This window comes from Antedon mediterranea, chromosome 6, assembly GCF_964355755.1.
Source record: "Antedon mediterranea chromosome 6, ecAntMedi1.1, whole genome shotgun sequence".
NCBI classification, from domain to species: domain Eukaryota; kingdom Metazoa; phylum Echinodermata; class Crinoidea; order Comatulida; family Antedonidae; genus Antedon; species Antedon mediterranea.
The window spans coordinates 8,232,933-8,245,884 of NC_092675.1; the positions used below are offsets into that span (position 1 = coordinate 8,232,933).

Here is a 12,952-nt window from a genome sequence, read left to right on the forward strand (position 1 = left end):
GTTCATTTCAGACTAAATCATTGTAAAAACTGACAGAAAAACAGGCTTAAGAGGTAGAGCATTACCTTTTTTCAATTATACGGAGCATGAGCTCCATTTGTTTATTCATTTGAACGTTTTGATTTTGTATCTGTTGACGAGTTAATTCCATTTGTTGTTTCATCATCAACATACTTGATTACGTCTCTTCAGCTTTCTTCTTAGCAGCAGCATCACTCTCCATTTTCACTTTTAAAAATTCCATGGTACTACTTGCTCTGCTTTTTTTGGCATTTACCTCTCTGTTAATATATAAAAATAAAAATATATGTCCAAATAATAATATTGTGCAATTCTTTTTCATGTACAATAAACTATGACTGCTCATAATTATTGGTATACTTAGTTTTGGGAAAAAATAGACATGATATCATGTACATTATATAGACAGATAGAAATGGTTTTGTCTAAAGTACGTACTGCTTACCATACCTTTCAAGTTTTAATTACATCATCTCTGTCTACATTTTGTCTTTGTATTGCTTTACTTTTAGTAAAAACATGTAAAAAATGGATTAAATATGTCTTCAAGATCAATTTACCTTAATTTAGTCTGAAATGTCTCTAATGAGCGCTTCCGAACCTCTTAACCTGCAGCTCGTGCTGCGGCTGCATCACTACTCTCTGATCTTATGTTTAAGGCATCTTTCTCCTGACTTAGCAAATCTTCTATTGCAGCTTCTGTTTCTGATAATGCTGGTGGAGCGATACCAGACCCTCTTATCTCATTATTCAATTTTGCCTTCAACTTGTCCTTTAATAGATTCCATCTATCCCTTACATTTCTTCCATCTAAGTTAAAGTCGAAAGATGGTGAAAGATTGCCTGCAATGTCTTTCCATACTTTTCCGTGTTGCTGCGTTCTTTCTCTGTACTGGAAAGGATCCAATGTAATCATTTCCTTCACTAACTGGTCATCCTTTTCTGGAGACCACTTCTTAGTTGGAGATATTTTTTTTGGTAAAATAGGATAAAAAATGTATGTAATATCAATCAATAACACTACAGAATAAAAGTATTCTGTCATTGATGTTGTTATATCTCAGTATATTATAGTAGGCTAGGCCTCAAGGGTGCATGTCAAGTCGGCCCCAAACCGTCTCGGCCAAAGTCAAGTCGGCCCCACGTCATGTCGGCCCCAAGTCAACTCGGCCTCAAGTCAACTCGGCCTCAAGTCAACTCGGCCTCACGTCAACTCGGCCAAAAACTAATCGGTCAACTCGGCCACAATAAAGTATGGAACGCAAAAAGTGCTTAATATTATTACGATTCTTACTATCCACGTTTTAAAAAAAATGAAGAAATAAAAAATATAATATCATATAAAAAAATGAACTCATTGCCGATATGAATAGAAGTACCCGCGTGTTACAAAAAACACGTGCAGATACTGTATTTTAGGAAATCGAAGACGGAGGCCTACGTTCCACCATTTGGCCGTAGAAAAAATGATCGTACATCGCTTTTGTGCATGATTTGCGTTTTTTAAAAAGGGGAATCCCCCGGTCAGCGAAAACACGTAGCAGTTGTAGATATCGAAAAAGCTGGCAAACGCGCAGGGAGGCTCAGCTACGAAATTTTATTAAACGTAAATTTATTTATTTTTATTTATTTTATGTCTTTAGGCAATGTGGCCAAGGATTACCAATAGTGAATTAATCACTGTCCTATCAGATAGGTGGTAATCCCTCTGATACAGGGGCTATTGTGTGAACCAGTTCACCGGGGTAACCCCCTACTCTTTTTCGAATAATGAACTGGGTTTCTTTAAAGTACACACAGGTTATAACTGTGTACACTGGACCTACGGTTTATAGTCCTTATCCGAGAAGACTTGTTCCACCACCAGAACTAGGAGCGAGTCGGCCTCGAACCCTTGCCGATGTTGTTGTTGGCTCTTTAGGTACGGTAAACGGCGCCCCTGCCTTAACCGCTCGGCCATATGACTCACTCTAAAATAAAGGAAAGTTGGTGAAATCATTCCTATTTTTTTTGCTAAATATATTATTGTCTAAATAATAATATTCATTAAAAGTCAGAATTATTCATAGTTAAAAAATTGTGAATATTATTTTATCAATCCCCTTCATTTGCACTTTTTGCGTTCCATACTTTAACGGGGCCGAGTTGACCGATTATTTTTTGGCCGAGTTGACGTGAGGCCGAGTTGACGTGAGGCCGATTTGACTTGAGGCCGACTTGACTTGGGGCCGACTTGACTTTGGCCGAGACGGTTTAGGGCCGACTTGGATCGAAACCGGCCTCAAACCAAGTCTAGGTATAACCAATGTAGACAGGTCTGGATGAAAAATGACTGGTATGACCTAGCTAGTCTCTAGAAGTAGGATGGGTTGCGCCAAAAGCTAAATTTGTGTGTCTTGCTCGAGCCTACTAGCATATAGCTAGTACTATACTTAGGTATGTTAGAATCCGCGTACTTCCTGGATCGAATTTCTCCATAGTTGCCTGCGGCTATATTTAGGGAATTACTGAAAGGGCTTCCCTTAAAATGCTTGTTTCTTATTGGTCAAAGAGGTAAATCCTATTATGTTTTGTTGATGACGTAGAGGAAAGTCTCATCTGTCACTTCCATTTTGAATTTTTAATTTCCGACGAGTATATCGATTTTTACGGCGCTACTGCAGTTTCGCACCACACTGTTATATCTTCGATTTCTTGCTTCATTTTTTTCTCGCACTCACATCATACAATTTTGGGCCATTATGTAACATGTTCCCATGATTTAGCCACCGTTATATTACCTTTATCACAATAAAAAATGCCTTTCAAAACAGCTCCTTTTTTCGCGAAAACTTCGATTGAACTGTGGCCATTTTAGATTCAGAAAATTGCCAGAAATCAATGTATGTTTTATTTTCTGTTTTTATTTTTAAACTGCAAAGAGTGGTTTTATAAAGAACCAGCTGTACATATCAAAACGGTGACGATATGAGTCCGTACATAAAACATTGATAGGAACCATTAATATAAATAATAATAGTAATACTAATAATTAAATATTAATTTTTTATTTCGCCAGCTGAAAACATTTCTTGCTTTTCAAAACTAAATAGGGTAGGCCTATATGTGTAATCGGATTTTATAACACTGCCCTCTATAGTTTCTACAATTTTTGGGGTAAAATGAAGCATAAATTCTGGCAATTCAGTGATAAATATAAGATGGCGAACATTTCGCAGTGTGTTGACGGCGAGTTCAGTATTGTTTAAAATGTTTTGAAAAGTATTGTTATTTTAAAAAAATTACTTCGTAAGTGGTCGAATCGTATAAACATGTTACATAATATTATGTTGTGAGTGTAAAAAACGAAAGTTTAGGTGAGAAATCGAAGATATAACGGTGTGGTGCGAAACTGCAGTAGCGCCATTTTTACAACGCACCGAAACATTTTGCCTAACTTCAGACGCTAAATTATCATACTTCTACATTACGGACCTTAATCATAGTAAGTAGTTGTTTTTATCATTCTTTTATCTTTATAATTGTGAAATTTTAATTACAATCGGGCGTTTCGAAAGAAAGTTATTTCACCCTACAAACACCCATGTATTTGCGATCCATTCAGGCTGTAGTGCAAGCAACGCGACTGTAGGTCGTTTACATTCATATCGCCCAGTGAAACTACGCTTGAATTTCGGTGTTTATGAAAACAAATATATTATATTTGTTACTTCCATGGACAATTTAGGTTTTATAGATATAATATAAAAAGTTTTTGTAATGTATTTTAAATAAAGTTAGACGATGTTTAGGGATTTAATTTACGTATCAAAATCACATGAATGCAATGTTTACAGTTGACTACGATCACGTGACCACAGTCAAACGTTCTGATTGGGTCTCGTCACAATGTGTACCAAAATTGCTAATTCTGATTGGCTGTCGATGATGTCATTATTGTCTATACTGTAATAATTTCTTTTTACAATTTTAAATTAAAATTAATTAAATTGAAATTAATTCTTTTATTTGTTAAATTGTTATAACTGAAATTAGCAGATATGAAATAACATTTTATGATTACGCATTTACACAAAATTATATTTATTTTGAACATGAATAAATAAACATACATGAAAAAATAAACAATTTACTGTATTAAATTAATATAATTATTATTTCAGGATTAGTGATGCCTCCGAAAAAGAAGCCTAGATACGTAAATCCTGCACATGCCCGACCTGGTATTGCCAGGAAGCATATTTTGGACACATTTTCTTTACTTCCTGAAGATGTTGCTGATTTCAGAATGGGTGCTCTACATATTTATAACTGATGGAAGATAACAAGAGTCGTGCAGCTACAAAAAATGTTCTGAAGTTTTTTAACGACAGTGTTATCTTTGAAATTAGTATGTTAGTGTAAATAAATAAATATTTATTTATCTAGTTTGGATGTTATAGAATTGGTTGTTTGTTGTTGTTCAGCCTTTTTCCTGAAATAAATAATAAAACTGTATTATAGTTAACGTATATTGTCTACTGTCTTATTTTTGCAATTAATGTAGTGGTTTTTTAATGTTTTCCGGGGGTGGGGAGTCCTGGGGGAGGGGGATGGGGGTCATGGGGAGTGGTGTTTTGGGGAAGGTTTAAGCCTGCTGTTGAAACCAGGGTATATGTTACAAATCCACTGCATTCTATTCAGAACTATTCATTTAATTTTAGTATCTTCAATTATAGCCTATTTGGGTCACAATGTTCCTATACTCTGTAGTGTTATTTAGGTATTACAATATCTCGAAAGTTAATTGACAATAACTTTATTAATATTGAAGGTACAGAGATGATTTTGGTATTAAAATGTTTCTTTCACCAAGCTCTATCAGACAACATTGGTTTATAAAGGAAATAATGAAGTTTTGAAAAAAATGTAACATACCTACTATACTACTAGGCCTAGGCTAGGGCCAGTAGGCAACCTAGGTAGGTGGCCTACCATTAGAGGCTAGTCTAATGCTAGCCAGGCTAAACATATATATTCAACTTGTATTGCCACAAAAATATATAGGCCTAGCCTAGCCTGGCTAGGCCTACCTATAGGCCTATATGGCAATATGAAAAGGAGGTTAAAAAATATAGGGCCTGTCACACCAAAATCAGTCCGGGCCAAAATCGGTCCGGCGGACCAGTTTTGGCTGCCAAAATCAGTCCGGGGGACCATTTATGGCTGCCAAAACCTGTCCGGCCGGACCAATTTTGGCCGCCAAATCTGGTCCGGCCTGGATAAAATCGGTCCGGGCAGTACGACTGTTTTTGGCCGCCAAATATGGTCCGGTCTTACAAATATATGGTGCGCAAAATGAGTCATAATGTATATATCATAAAAAAAAGGCATGATTAGTCATTATTGAAAACTACGGGGATTTATTTGTTATTTTAATATTATAAATTAAGCCTGTTTTTTTTAAATTATCATTATTAGTAGTAACTCATCAATAATTAATACTAATTGTTAAGCTTTTTGTATACAATATGTATCTCTGCCTGTTTTTAATCCATTTTTTCTTTTTTAACATCTTCGTTTCCCCATGATGTTAAAAACAATTTATTTTTTTTTATTATTTATGGTTAATCAATCAATATATCAATTCAATACAATTATTATAAAACAATTATCCAATATTGATTAGGCTGAGGAAGGAAAAAGGCCTCAATCATAAATAAAATCTAGCTGGCAATATCAGCGTCTCATACCCGTTCATGTGAGTGTGTGGCAGGCCGAAATATGAGTGAACACCTAAGTCATGTTTTTAGATAAAATACATTTATTTATAGTATTTATCCGACAAGATAACTTACTAATATATATCATGGGATATTTTTCTAGCCATAAACAACTTAAAACAGCATCATAGGCCTAGTAATTCAATTAGACAGAAGAAAAGCCCGGACCGATTTTGACGGTGGCGGACTGCTTTTGGCCACAATTTTAGAGCCAAAACTGGTCCGGCCGGACCGATTTTGGCCCCGGACCATATTTATCGTGCCAGGCCTTCCCAGCCTAGCTAGTGACTTAGTATATGTAGGAGGACTAGGCATAGAATAAGCCGTAGTTTAGTTAGGCCTAGTAGTAGCCTAAGCTTAGATAGTAATAGCTATTAGGCCTAGGGGTAGTAACAAAGTGCGAGGCAGCGAGGCACGCGAGGCAGGGAAGGCATGCGAGGCAAGTCAGAAATTTATGCGAGGCATCGTTTTACCATCATCAAAAAATGCGAGGCATCATTTTATCATTTCTCAAAATTGCAAGGCAGGAAATCACCGAAATTGAAGTAGCCTAGGCCCGCTAGGCTAGTTTCCTTTTGCACCTGCCTTGTACGTATTTTAACCAACTTTATCCTGCATACCACAGCTTAGAATTAGTAGGCCTACTTTAATGAAGAAAAATCACATAAAAGTAACAATAAATCCATTAAATTGGTGATTTTACAGACGTTGTTTTTCTCGCATTTCGCACACTCAATGTTCAATATTTTGGTTTCTATGGAACGCCAAAAGAGCAAAATTAATTAGAGGGCTAAAAACTCTGTGGAATTCATTTATATTTAACGCATTATTTGGTGAAAATCAAGTACAATTTCAATAGATTTTGTCACTGTCAGTAAGGAAAAATGTTACTGTTGATAATGTACACGGTTTCGTTAACCTTTTAAAGAATAAAATAGAAAAATTCATCATAATATCCTTAGTAGGATGTCCTAGGTCTAGACTAGGTAGTGATGTTGATTTAGGATCGATTATTATTCTTTGAAAACAGAACAGTATCAGCAGTAACATATTACAACATTTTTATTGACAAATTAACAAATATATTGAAATAAAACGTGTTTTTCACCAATAAATGCATGAGAAATTGACGCATTCCACTGAGTTTTAGTCCTCTATTATCGTTGCTCTTTTGGCGCTCCATAGAAACAAAAATATTGAACATTGAATAAGTGAAATTCGCGAACAGTGTGCGAGAAACACGCCTGTAAAATCATTAATTTAAGGATTTATTTGCTACTTTTTATGTGATTCTTTCATTAAAGTACTCATGAGGTATACTTCTAAGGTGTGGTATTCACACGATAAAGTTAGTTATTTATCAAATTTGGAGTAAAAATACAAGCGAAGGAAACTAGCGCCAGGTTTATTAGTACGTACATGGACAACAATAAATAAAAATCGTTCGTAATATACCTAGCTTACTAAAACAGGAATAGTGTATCATTATTAAATATTACACCAATTATTATTTTATCAAAATTGATTAAATTATTTTCTACATAGGCCTTTTATCTAGGTTAGGGCTAAGCATATTAGCTAAAGTTTAATTTTAGGCCTAGTATTACAAGTCTTTTTTCACACGCGCTCCAGAATTCTGTCGCAATTTTTTTCTTTGCGGCATGTTATTGGATCGGCATATCAGTTAACTTTTATTCACCGCCAGTTATTGAACTTGTCCTGGCAATCGCTGTTCACCTTATTTGCGAGAGAGGTACACGTGTTGTTCCTAGAGAATGGAATGTCAAAAATGTCTTTGGCACGCCGCTCAGAGAGAAGTCTGTGCGCGTTGCTGCTGAAACCACGTGCTATAGGAGGGGAATGCACCACAATCCTCTGAGCTGAGGGCTGAATCATTCCGCTACCTGCTAAATAGTAAAGAGAGATTTTCCATCTCTCGGGTCTACCGGATCTAGGCGCAGGGGTGTGACAAAATATTATTTTCACTCTGCAATGTTCGAGAGACATGTGAGTGAACACGCTCAAAATGCCAACAAACATTGCAGTCATTTGATGAGTGTGTCGCTATAACAATTATTGTTTATCGAAAGTTGAAGACTGTCGTTCAGATTTTTGAACCGTAGTTTGGGCACTTTTGTAAAAGTAAAATTTGACACGATATGACTTGAATGAAAAAACAATCGTTACATAAAAATAAACAACACGATGAGTGTATACACGAATCTATTTAGATACGCTTGTATCGATTGATTATTAGGCCTATAATATAGCATAATAGCACGTTAAGATATGCCTCGCACCTTTTTGAAATTGTAAACTATATGCCTCGCATGCCTCGCACTTTTGGAAATGATAAAATGATGCCTCGCACAAATATTTGGCTTGCCTCGCGTGCCTCGCTGCCTCGCACTTTGTCAACACTCAGTACTACTAGGCCTAGGCTACTACTGCAGAGTACTAGCTTTAGTCTAATAGGCCTAGGTTTATTTATTTGCTATTGATTCGCCTTTATCATTCATAGTTGATTTAATGTTGTAAAAAAATCTTAATACAGTAATTAATAAATAGTAATGGCAATGCTGCAACCCCTATCATCACATCATATATAACTGTAAAAACAGTGTATCTGACATTCCTGTTTATTCAGCTGCAGGTGTATGTGTACAAATGCCAACAGCACGAGAGTCCATTTGCTATGGAACGCCTCCTCTGCCTTCAGTTCACAGTGGTCATGCAGTACACACCAATCGTCATGCAGTACACACCAATGGTTATGCAGTACACACCAATGGTCATGCAGTACACACCAATGCTCATGCAGTACACACCAATCGTCGTTCACATTTATCATGCAGTACACACCAATGGTCATGCAGTACACACCAATCGTCATGCAGTACACACCAATGGTCATGCAGTACACACCAATCGTCATGCAGTACACACCAATCGTCATGCAGTACACACCAAACATCATGCAGTACACACCAATCGTCATGCAGTACACACCAAACATCATGCAGTACACACCAATGGTCATGCAGTACACACCAATCGTCATGCAGTACACACCAATCGTCATGCAGTGAAATATTGCGTAATTTATACCGCCACCTATCGACAAAATCGAATATCACGTGACGTTTATTAGACGGCTGTAAAACTAGGCCATCGACTCTAAGATTTCTTTTATGTTTGACATACTGTACTTATTTTAACCGCTACACATCTCTGTGAATGCTCTGTTTTTTATATATACAATAATTTATTATGCGAGACACAGGCGCGGCTAGGAGGCCATTGCGATTATTGAATTCCATAAAAGAAGTTTAAATAGTCTTAGTTTTACAGCCGTCTAATAAAACTCACGTGATATTCGATTTTGTCGATAGGTGGCGGTATAAATTACGCAATATTTGACTGCATGACGATTGGTGTGTACTGCATGACGATTGGTGTGTACTGCATGACAATTGGTGTGTACTGCATGATGTTTGGTGTATACTGCATGACGATTGGTGTGTACTGCATGACGATTGGTGTGTACTGCATGATAAATGTGAACGACGATTGGTGTGTACTGCATGACAATTGGTGTGTACTGCATGACGATTGGTGTGTACTGCATGACGATTGGTGTGTACTGCATGACGATTGGTGTGTACTGCATGACGATTGGTGTGTACTGCATGACGTTTGGTGTGTACTGCATGACGATTGGTGTGTACTGCATGACGATTGGTGTGTACTGCATGACCATTGGTGTGTACTGCATGACGATTTGTCTGTACTGCATGACGATTGGTGTGTACTGCATGATAAATGTGAACTGAAGGCAGAGGAGGCGTTCCATAATTTTCTGCCAGGAAATTGCAAAGACCATGAGAGAAAATGGAGATGAATGAAGAGTGTTTAACACGCCATCCAGGATTCGGAGAAGTCTGTTTAATGAGTGGGTGCTACAAGTAGCATACCTGTCATATAAACAGCAGTATGGCGCAATGGCTGCTTTACCCCACACTAACGAAGAGTAAGTTGAGCTGCTCTATGTATAATACTAATACTAGGTGCAATATGCTTTCATTCCATTTTCTTGTATCTTGTTGAACATATTGTATTTTTACAGGAAATTTGTTATATTAAACCTGTAATTTTTAACAATACTTTCACAGGCAGTAGAGACATGTTGCATACAGGAACCTGGTGAGAATCTGTTGGGGCTACCTTGGTAGGGAAAATAGAGTTGTTCTCTCGTCATGTGCAGTGGATTCGAAGAACCTTCCCAAACCCAGAAGACGATGGCTATACAGGCTGTAAATTAGGCAATATTGCAGATATTTAATTTTTTTTCAAGTTGTTATTTATATGCTGTTTATATACGTTTTACAGTACATTACTGCATATGAAAGAAGTAAAAAAGTAACGGAAGACAATGCTATCCCTTGTTTATACGTTTTACCATAGAGATATTATAGTTCACTATAATATCTCTATGGTTTTACAGAACATTACTGTATAATATGAAAGTAGTAAAAAAGTAACAGAAGACAATGCTATCCCTTGTTTATACGTTTTCCATAGAGATATTATAGTTCACTATAATATCTCTATGGTTTTACAGAACATTACTGTATAATATGAAAGTAGTAAAAAAGTAACAGAAGACAATGCTATCCCTTGTTTATACTGTATATATTTATAAATTAAAATGAAAAAAAAATATCAAAAGACAATGCTATCTCTTGTTTATATACGTGCTACAGTACATTATGGAAGTAAATTGAAAAAAATGGTGGCTCTTGCTCTTGTCTACTTTGCAAACCATCATTTGTAATCTGAAATTGCAACATCTTTATCTGGCGGAACGAAGGTTGAGCACACAGGTGGTGATGGTGAACTTAATTCAGGAATTGAATCCGAAGAATCTTTCTTGCCACTACTGCACAAGTATAATGTTTCTGAAATAAGCTCATCAACATAAGCTGTGGTTACAAAATAAATTCAATTGTCAATAAATGAACAAAGTCATCAAACAAAATAGTATACAGGTTGTCAATCAAATTTTTTTGGCTTACCAAATGTTGCATCTGTCAATAATTTCTGTAATTGTGTAGCCACCACTTTTTGCTCTTGGAAACACCATCTCTATCTTTTGCTGCTGCCCTGCCAGAATTTTCTCCTAAGATACAAAATTGGATAGTTGATATTTTTATGTTAACTTTTAATATGCTACACCAATAGTAAGTGTAAGGATAAATGACAATAGTAGTACTGTAAGTACCTGCTTAAAGATGTATTGTTCCTTTGACTAATTCCCAAAAAATAAAAAATTAAAGATTTTGAAAAAAGGTGGCTCATTTTCAAGTATCATAATAATTATTAACTATCACCAAACATTTTTCTTTTTAAATTGAGTCAAGTGATACAGGTATTGACTATAGTATGGCTATCTAACATAACATTCTAAAACTAAGTAACAATAAACATAATGCATGTAACAAAAACAAGATCTTCTACATTTAAATTAACTAATGATTACATCTTATTTCCCTTTTTCTTTCTCTCTCTTTACATCAGATGTGGTATCCAACATCATGTGATTAGGATGTATTATTTTAACCAATCGTCCTATTTTAACTTCATACTTTCTTGGACCTGATACCTTTATTACTATGCCATTTAGACATTTGTCTTTTCATTTTCCTTGTGTTCTCGTGTTTTTCACTTTTACTTTGTCTGCCACTGAAAAGATTCTTTCCGATTGTGTTTTAGGATCTTTATGTAGTTTTTGGCTATATTGTTTACATTCTATTCGTTCTCAAACCAAATTTTCCTAGCTTAGAATCTGTTGTCGATTGAATAATATGTGATTTAATCTCTCCACTAATATCATGGAAATCACACTTATCAGCTTGTTCACGTAGTCTAATGTGATACACGTCAATTCTCTCACCTTTATTTTGCTGTAACTTTCTAAATTTCGATCTTTCAAATTCACTGTTCGATGATGGTGTCATATTATTTATGTTGTGATTCTCTGTGTTTAGATAAGGATGCTTTAGACCAGGTCCGCCTAATATTATTAGCCAATCAATATCGTATAATTTTTGGAGGGAAAATGTTATCCTCCTCTGAAGCCTAAAAGTTGCATGTCCAGTATAAAAGTGGAATGTAATAGATATTAAAAAAGAAGAGAGAATAAGATCAAAGTAGATAAACGGAAAGATGATAAAGAAAATAAGGCTTGTCTGGTAGTAAGATGTATTAATCGAGTTACAAGGAATAAAGTTCTAGTTGAGTTAAATATACTTTTTGTATGAGTTATCATTCAGTGACAGTGTACGTCGTCGTCGCGTGGAGTTATATACGCCTGAGAAAGCTCGGAACCAACTAAAATAATCACTACATGGTGGCAGCGGTGAAAATTTTTGTTTAAGATACATGATATAAGTATCAAGAAGAAGAAGAAGAAGAAGAAGAAGAAGTGACAGTGCCTACTCTACGGGCCTGTTAAATCAGTAACCAAAAAGTTAAATGGTTACGAAGATCTGGATTCCTGACAGTTTTTATACCGTACCGTTGTAACGAAGAAGAAGTACTGTTGAGCTCAAGACTGCTGGATATTCATCGGAGATATATATTCACCGAGATCTGAAAGAAGAAGACTGAAGTAACAGAAGGAAGCCCAGTAAATGTTGAGAAGATTTGCAAAGCTGACTTTGTAAACTATTTTTGAAAGGAACGTTGTTTGTGACTTTGAAGTAAATTAATGTCTTATATTGTATTGCATTTAAACATTTATGTGGATTTCATATTTTTTACATATCTGAATGGAATCAAGGTAATACAAATACTTTTATAACATATTTTGTATACATAAGTTTACATATTTCATTAGTAAATTGTTATTAGCATGACAACTTTAAGATCGGGTAAAAATATAGATAAGACTATGTCAGACAAAGATACTAGGGAAGATATGGTTGACCAAGAAGAGGTTGACCAAGTCAATGAAATATATGATAAAATGGATAGAGATATTGATTTGCCCGAAATACCCAGCGGTATGCCTAAAGATATGATACTCGAATATTTTCGAATGAAGTTCGAGGCCGAAAACAAAAAGTTAGAATTACAATACCAACAAGACCAATTAAGATTAGAAGCAG

At 35.6% G+C, this 12,952-nt stretch overlaps 1 protein-coding gene across 4 annotated transcripts in view; it reads left to right on the forward strand.

Moving 5' to 3' along the window:
• LOC140050981 (uncharacterized) overlaps window positions 1-12,952 on the forward strand; it is a 92,584-nt gene that overhangs the window by 37,537 nt on the left and 42,095 nt on the right. The window lies entirely within an intron of this gene.